The sequence below is a fragment of the Pteropus medius genome, unplaced genomic scaffold (assembly GCF_902729225.1).
Source record: "Pteropus medius unplaced genomic scaffold, Ma_sr-lr_union100, whole genome shotgun sequence".
NCBI lineage: Eukaryota > Metazoa > Chordata > Mammalia > Chiroptera > Pteropodidae > Pteropus > Pteropus medius.
This window is the reverse complement of record NW_024342474.1, coordinates 6,341,041-6,353,377: the sequence shown is the minus strand read 5'-3', so window position 1 is coordinate 6,353,377 and position 12,337 is coordinate 6,341,041. Positions and strand designations below refer to the sequence as shown.

Sequence of the window (12,337 nt, the reverse complement as noted above, 5' to 3'; positions counted from 1 at the left end):
AATGAAAAGAAATCGATCCAAAAAGAAAAAAAACTTTGAATGAGCATATTGGATACTGAAATCTGCTGAGGGACAAAACGGTTGGGAAATTCGAGTTTGAAAATATCATGACACTGGTTTTCGATAATCAATGATAATAAAGTACACTGTGATGAAAAAAAGATTACGCATACTTATTTAGGCTTTGGCAATGAGATCTTTGTTATGCGTAACATTTAAAACTTGCCTTCAAAACTGACTTTTTTAAACTCATAGATATAGACAACGGAATGGTGGTTACCAGAGGAGAAGCGGGGGAGGGGACAAAGAAGGTAAAGGGGGTGGAAGACATGGTGACAGAAGGAGACTAGACTATGGGTAGGGAGCACACAATAGAATATGCAGATGTTATAGTATAAAGTTGTACACCTGAAATTTATATAATTAACTAATATTAATCTTATCAACTAATGTTATCCCAATAAATTTAAGAGAAAAAACTAGTTTTTTAAAATCCTCATCCTTTCCATAACCAGGTGTGACTACTTTCAAGTCATATTACACTTTGTTCCAAAAGGGCACTTTTTACCTGTAACCACTGCAACTGAAAAACTAACTTGATGGGTTAAGGTGCTGTGTTAGAGCCCTTGTGAACTATGTATGCAGTCCTAATAAGCTCTTTCCTGATAAAAGCCCTGCTCAGTGTAGACTTAACTATTGTTGTCAAATTATTATAGAAAGGTCAAGAACTGGATGAATTGTTAGGTTAAACAGCGTTTACCAAGTTTTTAAAAAAATCGCACGTAATATTAAACACATTTTACATTGTGACTCAGTATACAGGTTTTGCATATATATAATTGTTATGGGTTGAATTGTGTCCTTCTCCAAACATATGCTGAAGTCTTAACCTCTAGTACCTATGAATGTGACTTAATTTGGAAAGAGGGTCTTTGCAGATGTCAAGTTAAGATGAGGTCATTTAGGGTGGGCCCAAATCCAGCAGGACTGGTGTCTTTATGAGAAGAAGGAAATTTGGACACACAGAAGATGTCACGTGACAACAGAGGCAGAGATTGGAGTGATGTAGCGGCGAACCAAGGAATGCCAAGGACTTCTGGCCACCATTAGAATCCAGGACAGAGGAAAAGAAGAATTGTCCCCAGAGTTTGGGGGAACATGGCCTTAGCGACATCTTGATTTTGAACTTCAAATTTCTAAAACTGAGAGAGAAGAAATTTCTGTTGCTTTTAAGCCATCCAGTTCTTAGTACATTGTTATGGCAGCCTTATAAAACTGAGACAATAATTAAAGCAAAAGTTTTCCTAAATGATATTTACCTTTACCATGTGCAATTCTATTGTATTTGAAAATGCGTGTTGTGAGCCACAATGTGAAAAATACTGGATTAGAAATGCTCTTTAATGTTCTTTCAAAAGTTAAGAGTCTGTAACTCTGTGGGACGTGAGTGGGATGTGGATCAGAGGAACCAGAATAGCATAAGGAATATAGTCTGTAATATTGTAATAACTATGTATGATGTCAGATGAGTACTAGATTTATCAGTGCGATCACTTCATAAAGTATATAAATGTCTAATCACTATGTTGTACACCTGAAACAAATATAATATTGTATGTCAAGTATAATTGAAAAAAAATTTTTTTTAATTATTAAAAAAAAAGAAACTGAACACAAAAAAGACTGTTTTGTACCCTCATCTCAGCATAGCCAACCTTTATCCTGTAATCCCTTATAGAGTCTAGAAAAAGACAAATAAATTTTAATATTAGACAACACAAAGTTATAACATTAAATAAATAATATTTTTTCAATCAAAAAACAACAAGTGTTGGGGACGATGTAGAGAAAAAGGAATTCTTGAACACTGTCGGTGGGATTGTAAATTGGTATAGCCATTATGGAAAATAGTTTGGAGGTTCCTCTAAAATTTTTAAATAGAATTACCTTTTGACCTAGCAACTGAACTTCTGGGTATTTATTCAAAGAAAACCAAAACATTAATTCATAAAGATCTATTCACCCCTATATTCACGGTGCGCTATTCACAATGGCCAAAATATGGAAGCAAGCTAAATGCCCATTTGACAGATGATTGGATAAAGAAGTTATGGTACATATATACAAAGAATATTACTCAGCCATAAAAAATGAAATCTTACCATTTGCAACAACATGGATAGACCTAGAGGGTATTATGCTGAGTGAAATATGTCAGACAGAGAAAGATAAATACCATATGATTTCATTTATATGCAGAATCTAAGGAACAAAAGGAACAAACTGAATGAAAACAGACTCACAGGTAGAGAGAACAAATTGGTGACTGCCAGAGGGGAGGAGGATTAGGGGCCTGAGTGAAAAAGGTGAAGGAATGAGGAGCACAAATTAGTAGTTACAAAACAGTCAGAGAGTCGTAGAAGATAGCATAGGGAATATAGTTAATGCTATTGTAATGGCTATGTATAGTGCCAGATAGGTACCAGAGTAAACGGGGCGGCGGGGCAGGGATGGCTCCATAAACTATATAAATGTCTAACCACTGTCCTCTATACCTGAAACTAATATAAAAAAGAAAGGAAGGAAGGAAAGAAGGAAGGAAGGAAGGAAGGAAGGAAGGTAGATTGCTTTTTTTTTAATATTCAGCTATTGGTCATAGTTCCCTGAAATAACAGATAATAAAATATCTAATTTGAACCTAAATGGGATGACTTTTATCCCAACATTCTAGATTACTGGACAATTCCAGAGATGTTGGTCAAAGTGTATACCTTGTAGTTAGAAAATGAATAAGTTCTGAGACTCATTGTGATTATAGTTAACAATACTGTATTATCTGCTTGAAAATTGTAAGAAACAATTTTCTTAAATATTCTCACCACACAAAAAAATATGATAATTATGTGATGTGATGGAGATATTAGTTAACACAACAGTATATAAGTGTATCAAATCAACATGCTGTACACCTTCAATTTATACAATGTTATATGTCAATTATATCTTCATTAAAAAAAAAAGCCTGACAATTCCAGCCCTATTACAAATGCTGAGTAAGGGTATAGACTTTCCAACCTGATTATTTGGCGAGTAGATTTGACCAGTCCTCCATTAAAAAGGCATTATTTTGTAGATCAAAGCCTACCTGCAGGGCTGATTGATTGCAAGCTGACTGAGGGTAGCAGTTGCTTTCCGACTTGGCTAATGTCAGGGAGACAGCAGAGGAGAGTAACAAAAAGCATCGAATTTCTGTCAGGTAGCGCATCAGTGTCAGGTCTATTTAGGTTCACAAACTTGTTTATTTTTAGCCTCTCTCAGATTCAATTTACCTACCTCTTAAAATGATGATAATAATCCCATCTCCCTGGGATGTTGTTGGGATTAAATAAATTTGTTACATATTAATTAATATATAATATCAATGATGAATAAAACATAACTAATTAGCATAGAATTAATGTACATAAAACATTGTGCTTGTCACATTGTAAACCCTTAGTAAATATTAGTTTTTTTCGTAAAACTGTAAGCTCCTTGAAAGCAGAAACTATAGTTTAGACATCTTTGTATATACCTCATAACTCTGAACACAGTGCTTCGTACACGCAAGTTATACAGTTATGTCGGTTGACGAAATTTGCGGCTAACAATACAATAGCACTCCTACTGTTTCTTTCTCCTTCATAAACAACATCTATTTCTCTAAAGAAGACTGTAATCTAAAATGCCACAATAAACTTCACAGGCATTAAATATACCTCATCATTAATCTAAATGGCAGCAGGAAGTGGAACTGTTCTCAGCTTCAAAGACGGGAAAAGTTAAAGGACATGCATGAGGTCTATCAGCAATCTGTCAGCAGGGCTGCAAATAGAAGCCAGAATTCCCCGCACCATAACCCCTGTGGGGTGGGCTAGTCCTTTTTAAAGAACGTTGTCTGAGTAGAGCTCAACAAACTACATTCTGGGGAGAATGGGATTTCTCAAAGGGAAAAAAGGCATTCCCTTCTTTTTCACTTTGTTATTCGTGGGAAGACGATGCAACAATTTCTGGAATAATTCTGAGAAAGAAAAAATGATCACTACCAATTCATTTGTTTTTGCGAAACACCTTTCGGTCCTTGCTCAAAGCCACTCACGTTTTACACTTTTACCAGGATAGTGTGTGTGCCTCTGTGCAACCTGCATCCTTCACTTTGCATTACACTGTAGATCCTTTTACACATTTCTACACTTCATCATAAAGATCGTTTTTAATGGCTGAATCTTAGACCATTGTGTGAGTGTACTACCAACTACAAAACAATTCCTTCTTTCTTTCTTTTTTTTTTTTTTTTTTTTGTCATTTAGTTTTCAGGAAGTAAGCATTGCTCACAAAAGCATATGTGTCAAATTAACTCCCTTCTTTGTGTGAGCAGAAACAAGTTTATGGACATTTAAGATATTAGACTAACTTACAAATAAGGAAAGGCTTACCAGTTCACCAATTATTTTTCATTTACCTACTTCTCAAGATCAAATCAATTAGATTGGTATTTTCACTAACTGAACACGCTACCTCCTCAGAAGATTGAATACCCCGCCTCCCCGCCCCCAAGTAATGAAAGATGATGGAGCAGACATCAGGGCAACTGTTTCTGTCCCAGTTTTTCATCTGTGTGTAGTGGCCTTTGTGATTTTCTCCCCAAAGCCATTCTACCCTCCTTTATTACATAACAGCCTTGTGGCTTTGGCAGGATTTACTCCAGCTCCAAAAGCTGGTCCTGATTAGTCTAAAGGGATTGCTTTCAAAGCAGAATATGCCCCCCACCCGCACCAATTTGGGAAATGGTGTTCTACTTGTTTCTAATCCTTCTCCTGGGGCCAGTGGGCTAGTGTGGATAGGTCCTTCTTGCAATAAATGGTAGAAAAATGAAAGAACAAACCCCAACAGCAAGTCCATTTTAGAACTCTGCTGGCATCACATCTGCTAATACCCCAAATATTATGGCCAAATATGGCCAAAGTAAGTCATATGACTGAATCCAGAGTCAACAGTAACCTTGACCATAATGAAAAGGCACTGTGAAGTTAGATAGCAAAGGGTCTGGTTCAGGAGGATGAGAAAGTGAGGCCATTAACTCAGTCAATCACATGTCTTTATTGGAACAAGAACAATCTCTTCTATTTCTAGCTTGTTAAGGGTTTTTTTTTTTTAATCATCAATAGATCAAATCACATTCGATCAAATACTTTTTTGGCATCTATTGCAGTTGATGGTAGTTTTCTTCTTCGTACTATTAATATGTTGAATTAGACTAATTGATTTTTGATCATTTGACTAATCTTGCTGTGGTAGGTAGCCTCTAAGATAACCTAGAAAATGGCAACAATGATGTGATAGGCATTCACTTCTGAGATAAAGTTATAAAGACTTTAACTTCAATCTACTTCAACTCTCTCTCTCTCTCTCTCTCTCTTTCTCCCACCCCACCTCTTACTTCCCTCCCTCCCTCCCTCACCTGGCCCCTCCCCGCCCTTGCTCTAGGGAATGCAAGCTGCTATGTTGTGACTACTGCTATACAGAGGCCCGTTTAGCAAGGAACTGTCTCTGGCCAACAGTGAGTGAGAACCTGAGTCCGCCGACAGTCACACCAGTGATCTTGGAAATGAATCCTTCTCTAGTCAAGCCTTGAAGATTAAATAAATTTATAAATAGAGGTAAAACATGCAGAAGAGTTTGGGCACCTAGTAAAAGCTCAATACAGTTTAGCAATATTACTTCCGAGCTTACCTTTCCGTATCTGTTAAATGGGGACAATAAGACCTATTTCATAGGACTGCTGTGAGCATTAAATGACACAATGCATTAGTAAGCACTTAATGAACAGTCATTATTGTTACCTTACCAGTTTAACTGATTTTTTTTTAAAAGTAGGAATGGAGTTTTATTCATTTTTGAATTTCCTAATACTGACAACAGAACAAATGTTCAATTAATACTTTGAAATGAATTGACAAATTCGATCTGTCTTCATATACGTAAAACAAAAATACAAGCTTCATAGATATGGACGAGTAATTTAACTTCTGTATCTTCGTCTGTTAAGTGAAAGCACTAGATTTATTCTCTATGGTTTCTTCAAGCTCCTTTCATTCATTCATTCAGTCACATGTTCATTCATTTAGTAAATATTTATTGGTTCCCAACCATATGCCAGTCTCTGTGATTGGTGCTGGGATTCAATCATGAGCAGAACAGATATGGCTTGTGCTCTCATAAAATTTACAGTCTAATGGGAGGAAGACATAAAATAAATAATCGCACACAATTCTCCAATTATAAACTGTGATATGAGTCATGAAAGAACAATTCAGGGAGCCATGGGAGAAATTAAAGGGGGAAACTGGTCCTAATCCAAGGTAAGAGGAAGTTTATCAATGTCATAATCTATGAATTCTGAGCTTGGTGGAAGGAACTCTGCCCTCTAGCTATCAGAATGAATAGGTAAACATGAGCAATTCTAGCACCAGCAGAATCTCAAAAATCACTCTACTTGACCTCACTATCCTCACCAGCCTGCCTTGGTTTGTGTATACAGCCACGTATGGCTGGGCGTGGCCAAGCACTTGGGAATCTGGGGAGAAGAGAGGACAGACGATGCGAACAGAATTCATCTCCTGATTTTAATGTATGCATTGGAACCGCTCAAAGAAAGTGTCACAAATCTCTCCACAGAACATCTATGATAGGGAGATCATTGCTGAAAATGACTAGTGCGACGCTGTTAAAGCCAAGATTACGGGAGGCTGCCAGCACTTGGCTTTTTCCCCCTTGTGGCAGCCAAAGAACACAGGTGTCTTAAAGAAAAGAAAGTGCAGAGGAGAAACTTATTAATGCTGAAGGCTCAGCCCTGCGCAGAGCATTTCCAGACAGTCAGATTGCCAGCTCTCCCCTCCGTTGCCAGGTAATAGTGAGGCTTCATAGTTGTATTTGGGTTTAAGGGGCTGTCCTCATTTGCTGTTGCCAAGTGGCCGCCCAGTCCTCTGTAGCCCTTGTCTTAAAAACCTGACAGCTTCTCTTCTCTCTGCAGCCATTTCTGGGGCGGGCATCTGCAGTGCGTCATTGTAAAGCACAGAGCAGGACAAGCTCAGAGACGAACCATCACTCCTAAGGACGTTTCTGTGGGTCCCACCTGTTTCACACCCACCCTGCCTCGCTGTTCCTGTAGACCTTTCCTGCTAGGTTTTTCTCAGCGTGTCCATGAGCTACGCTTCACCTCCACCAAGTGCACACTTGTGTAAACCTTCCTGGAGTCAGAGAGTCCCCTGAGGTGCAAATATTTACATGTTTCAGGAAAATGCTTCCAGATGAAGTCACTGCCAATTCCTTGAAACCATCCTGATTGGCTTCTGAGGAGCTGGAAAACAGGGAGAGTTAAAAGGATATGACCTTGAGTGAGGTTTGCAGACTTCTTAATCTGGAATCTGGCTTGCCAGATGACTCGAGGCCCCTCAAGTCTCTCCTATGTGGCAGAGCATAACACGTCACTGGGCTGTGATGAACCACACTGAAATGGCAGAACCCTCACTTTTTCAAAGCTAATCAGGACCCTGTGGGAAATGTCATGACTGACATCAATACAAAAGCAGCTTAGATTCTTGTGGGGGTTGTTCATATAAGCAAGCGGGTGTTGCGGGGGGTGGGAAGCAGGCAGCTAAATGGCTCTTTAGACAATTTTTCCCTTTGTTTCTGACTGCCAGCTAGAAGTATATTTCAATATTCTAGTCAGCAAGTTAAGCCAGATGCACACATGGTAGATGACAAAGAAAGAGGCCAGTACGAAAAGATATTAAAATTAAAAACACGCTTCAGAAAAGGCCTTCTGCTCAAATTGCGTGGTCGCAGGGAGAATTATAAATCAGAAGTGCGGTCAAGTGATGGTGTTGAGTTTAGTTTTGTTTGTCCCTTGATAACATTATAATGCCCAGATGAGAACTTTCAGGCAGAAAAGTCTGAGCTACCTCTGTGCTCTAACCCGTCAGCCACTAAACGTCAGTTTTAGATGGCACCAAAATAAGCATTTGGAGAGGAGAAATGCATATCATTAGCATCTGTTCACTTTTTAATTAAATCAGTCATTTACAAAGATATGTCCTGTGCTTAGGGTTCAAGTTTCAAAGAAAATACTACATGCAGAAATCTATTCTCCAAAGTTTGTGCAACTTGAAAAGCAAAGTCTGAGAGAGCCAGGGTCAAATCTGAGCCAGCTAAGACCAAAGTTAGAGTAAGCCGCAGACATTCACAAGCCTGAGGACGAGAAGAAGAAAGTCAAATACATCACAGGCAGGCCCCGGGTTTTGAATAGACAGATTGTCCCCTGAAGACTTATTTTTAAGGTGGTGTTTCGAAAAGAGCTAGGAATACATTTCCCCATAGAAACAATGATATTAAGATAGCTGTGTTTTCAGATCAGTCCATGGAATTCTGTTTGGCACAGTGTACCTAAAATCACCTCTGGTCACCTTAAGGTCCCTAAGACTTGCCCTAGAGTGATAGTAATGAGCCGAAGGAGGGAGGAACTATTTATAACTCACGGCAACATGGGGGGAAGACGTCAGCAGCCAGATACAAGGGGCCAGCGCTGCAGGTGTGCAGTTTGTGCACTGTGGTGCAAGCACCGGGCTGGAGGCCAGGTGGAGGCTGAACGCAGCCTGCCCTCCCCGAGCCGGGCGGGGGATCCGGGGTGGGGATGTGACTGCCAGAGGAGGGGCCTTTTTCTAATTTGTGCTAAAAAGCTATGCCCCCAAAGGAGCTCTGGAGGCTCCAACAGCAACAGTGAAGGATAGCTTTTCTAGAAAGGGGAATGACTTTTCTACAAAAGGGCTTTTCTAAGAGAGCGGGGAGTGATTTGGGCAGAAGAGGACATTATTGAGGGAGGGACAAGAGAGAAGCTGCCATCCACATACACATTTCTATTTCCGTATCACTGAACACTCAAATAGGTATAAACATGTCCCGACCAAAACTTCTTCTAAAGCAAAACTTAGTCCTCACCAACTGTTCTCACATTCCACTTTGAAACTTCTAATTGGCCTGGCAACTTCAGTGAGGGGAAGGCAGTCAACTCAGAAAAGGCTTGTTACGCCTTAGGGCTGCTGCAGGTGGGTGAATGAAAACGAGATATCTTTTGGAATTTCCGTAGAGTGGGACTCCCAAACAGCTGAGGAAGAGCCCATCTACAGCTCCAGCTCTGGTAGAGTCCAGAGGCTGTTCTGGAAACAAAGACCGGAGAAGAAGGTATGACCGCCATGCACTATGTTTGGGGGAAGGTGAGGAAATGTAGCTATGGACAAAGGCCCCAGCCCAACTTGAATGTGGATCAATGATCCTTACCAAGGCCTAGGGCCCCCTAGGAAGAAGAAAAACAGCTTCCCAAAGTTGTCTCCATTCAGCCAGTGGATGAAGAGAGCGATGATTGTCCATAGGAGGTTTTCCAGGCCAGGCCCCAGAGTGGCCTACAGCACGTCCGTTCCCCCCAGTCGGGGGAACGCAGTCACATGGCCACACTTAACGCAAGGGAGGCTGGGAAACATTCCATAGTGTGTGCCCAGGCCAGAGAGGGGAGCACGGTACCGTGAGTGCTGCCAGTCACTGCCTCTCCCCAGAGAGGAGGTGCTAGTGTGGCCACTGGAGAGGCGTTTCCTTCCATTTCTTTGTACCTGCACTCGAGTTGCTGCTGTAGCTGTGACTGATAAAGGCAGGACTGAGAACCAGGGCGTGGCTACCACCCTCTTGGGTTCAGGTACAGTGTCACCCAGGTCCCTCCCACAGGGAATCGCTGTGCACCCACGCCTTTGTCTCCTATCCCAGCTCCTGCAACAGGCTTCTTCTAACCAGGCCTCTTGAAATTGATCTCCCCCAACAGTTGCAAACCCCAGCTGCTCCTTTACTGCTGGGCCCTTAGAGAGAGAATCAATTATCCCTGCCCTTGGTGGATTGCAATGTCTGCTGATCTGCCAAAGGATAGGATTCAAGGTCTCAGGCCCAGCCCATACAAGGCTCTACTTAATCTGGACCTAATCACTTTAACAACTGCTTTTTGCCCTTGGTCTCCACCTGGCAACAACAAAAACACCACCACAGACTTTCAAGAGTCTAGAAACCTTAGCCCTCAAGGGAGATAGGGATAGACATGTATAACCTCCATTTCACAGATGCAAAGTACACAATGGTTTAGAAAAGTAAACGTCTTATCTGCTGTAAACCTGCTGGCCATCTTTGAAAGTCTCACTGTGAGCTTCTGACTGTAATGACCTGTGGTCTATTGGTCTCTGCCCTGAAGAATTCTTGAGTGGCTGCATGTGGAACCCTCAATTCATATGCATCTAAGCTTTGCCATTTTAGGATTTATTTTCTACCACCTCAACACACCGCCCCCTTACTTTTCACCTTCACTTTTCGTGATTTTGGCAATGAATCTCATGAGGAAGCCACTGGGAATTGGGGCCCTGTTTCCTATCAGGACTTCTGGGTCTAGTTAATATACTGGTGAATGCCCAGTAGGTGCAAGGCACTGCTAGACACTGAATTTTGAGGCCAATGGCCTTTCTTCCAAGGAGTTCTGCTTTGGAATGTGTTTTTCAGATGCTTTGCAACAGTGCCACGCAAATGGATTAAATGATAAAAAAAAAAATGTAAAACAAGATGGTTCACATTCTTTGGGGAGGAAAAAAGCAGAAATGTCTAGGATGGTGAGCATTCTTAGAAATGTTTTCCTCTTCTCTTATCCTGGACAGAGTTCCATCAGCAAGACTCTTCAGTCCTCTGGGCAACGGTAATTTGTATAAAAAAGATGCCCCCCTCCCCCACTGCCCAGTGTCCTCCTAGCACATACCCAAAACTGAAGCATGAAACTTGCCAGCCTTTCATTTCTTGCTCACAGGATAGTGGCGCACCTTCTACTACTTATGTATGCAGAATTTAGTTTTGAGGTTGTTAAAAATTTATGTCAAATTGTTGACACATAACTGAATTATTTTCTCAAAGGACATGATTGCCTCTTTGTTGGCGGTGGCAGCTTATCGAAATGCAATGGGGGAGAGAAGGCATTTACTGAATTTAGGGGCTAACAAAGAATGATCATTCGCCAATCCAATAAAATTAAGATAGTAGTTATCAGGGAGCAGGGGCCCCTCACTTATTTGTTTATAAAAAAAATTCTTTTGAAATTACACATGTTCCATTGTCAAATAGCAAATATTGTCTATTAGTAGATAGTTGAAGTCAATACTGACAATTGACAATGTTTGAGACAACAAACCCCAGCATTTCAGATGCTGTATATTGAAAGCCAAAAGATCTAAGTCGATGATCAAAATCTACAATGGCATTAGATATACAGAGACCATGTACCTCGAAGGTACTATTTATATATTCAACACATATTTTTGAGAACTCATTCCGTGCCAAGCTGGGATAGGCGCTAGGGATGCAGCCGTGAACAAACAGACACAGCCCCTTCTCTGATGAAACTTACATTCTAGATAGTGGAGACAAGTCTACGGCCGTGCCACCCTGAACAAGCCCGATCCCATCAGATCTCTGAAGCTAAGTAGGGTCGGGCCTGGTTAGTACTTGGATGAGAGACCACCTAGGAAGACCAGGTGCTACAGGCGTAAAAAATAAAAAATAAAAATAAATAAAGGATTGTAAGCTGACAAGGTCCTTGCCATCTGTGAGGTCAACCAAGGGTTGCCTTGCCTAAAATAAATAAATAAATAGCGGAGACAAGAAATAAACAAAATAAAGTCGGAAGATTGTAAGTGGTATGAAGAGGATAAGACAGGGTAATATGTTAGAGAATAATAGTGGGGTGGGGGCTACTTTGTTTGGGTAGTCAGGGGACACCCCCTTGAGAAAGTGACATTTGAACTGAGACCTGAATCAAGGAGCCAGTTGAGAGAGGCTCTGGGGAGAATATTTCTGGGTGAGTGAACAGCAAAGGAGCTCAGGACCGAGCTTTGCACATTTGAGGAACAGAGAAAGAGTCAGCCGAGCGAGCATACAATGATTGAATGGAGCAGTGGTATGAGCCAAGTTCAGTGAGGTAGGCAAGGGCCCGATCACAAAGGGCCTTGTCAGGCATAGAAAAGAATGCAGATCTTATTTTAAAGGCAGTAGGGGTTTAAACAGGTGTGTGATGTAATCTGATTTACATTTTTAAAGATTCTCTGGCTGCTGTGTGTAAAACAAGCAGGAGAGATGCTAGGAGGTTACCCTAGTGGTGCCAGTGAGAGATGATGGAGGCTTGAACGAGGGTGACAGCGTGGACATGGAGGAAAGTAGGTAGACATTA

General features: G+C 40.9%; 1 pseudogene; it reads left to right on the top strand.

Moving 5' to 3' along the window:
• Positions 1-11,538: 11,538 nt before the first annotated feature.
• LOC120605203 (uncharacterized) lies at positions 11,539-11,657 on the top strand (annotated as a pseudogene).
• Positions 11,658-12,337: the final 680 nt, after the last annotated feature.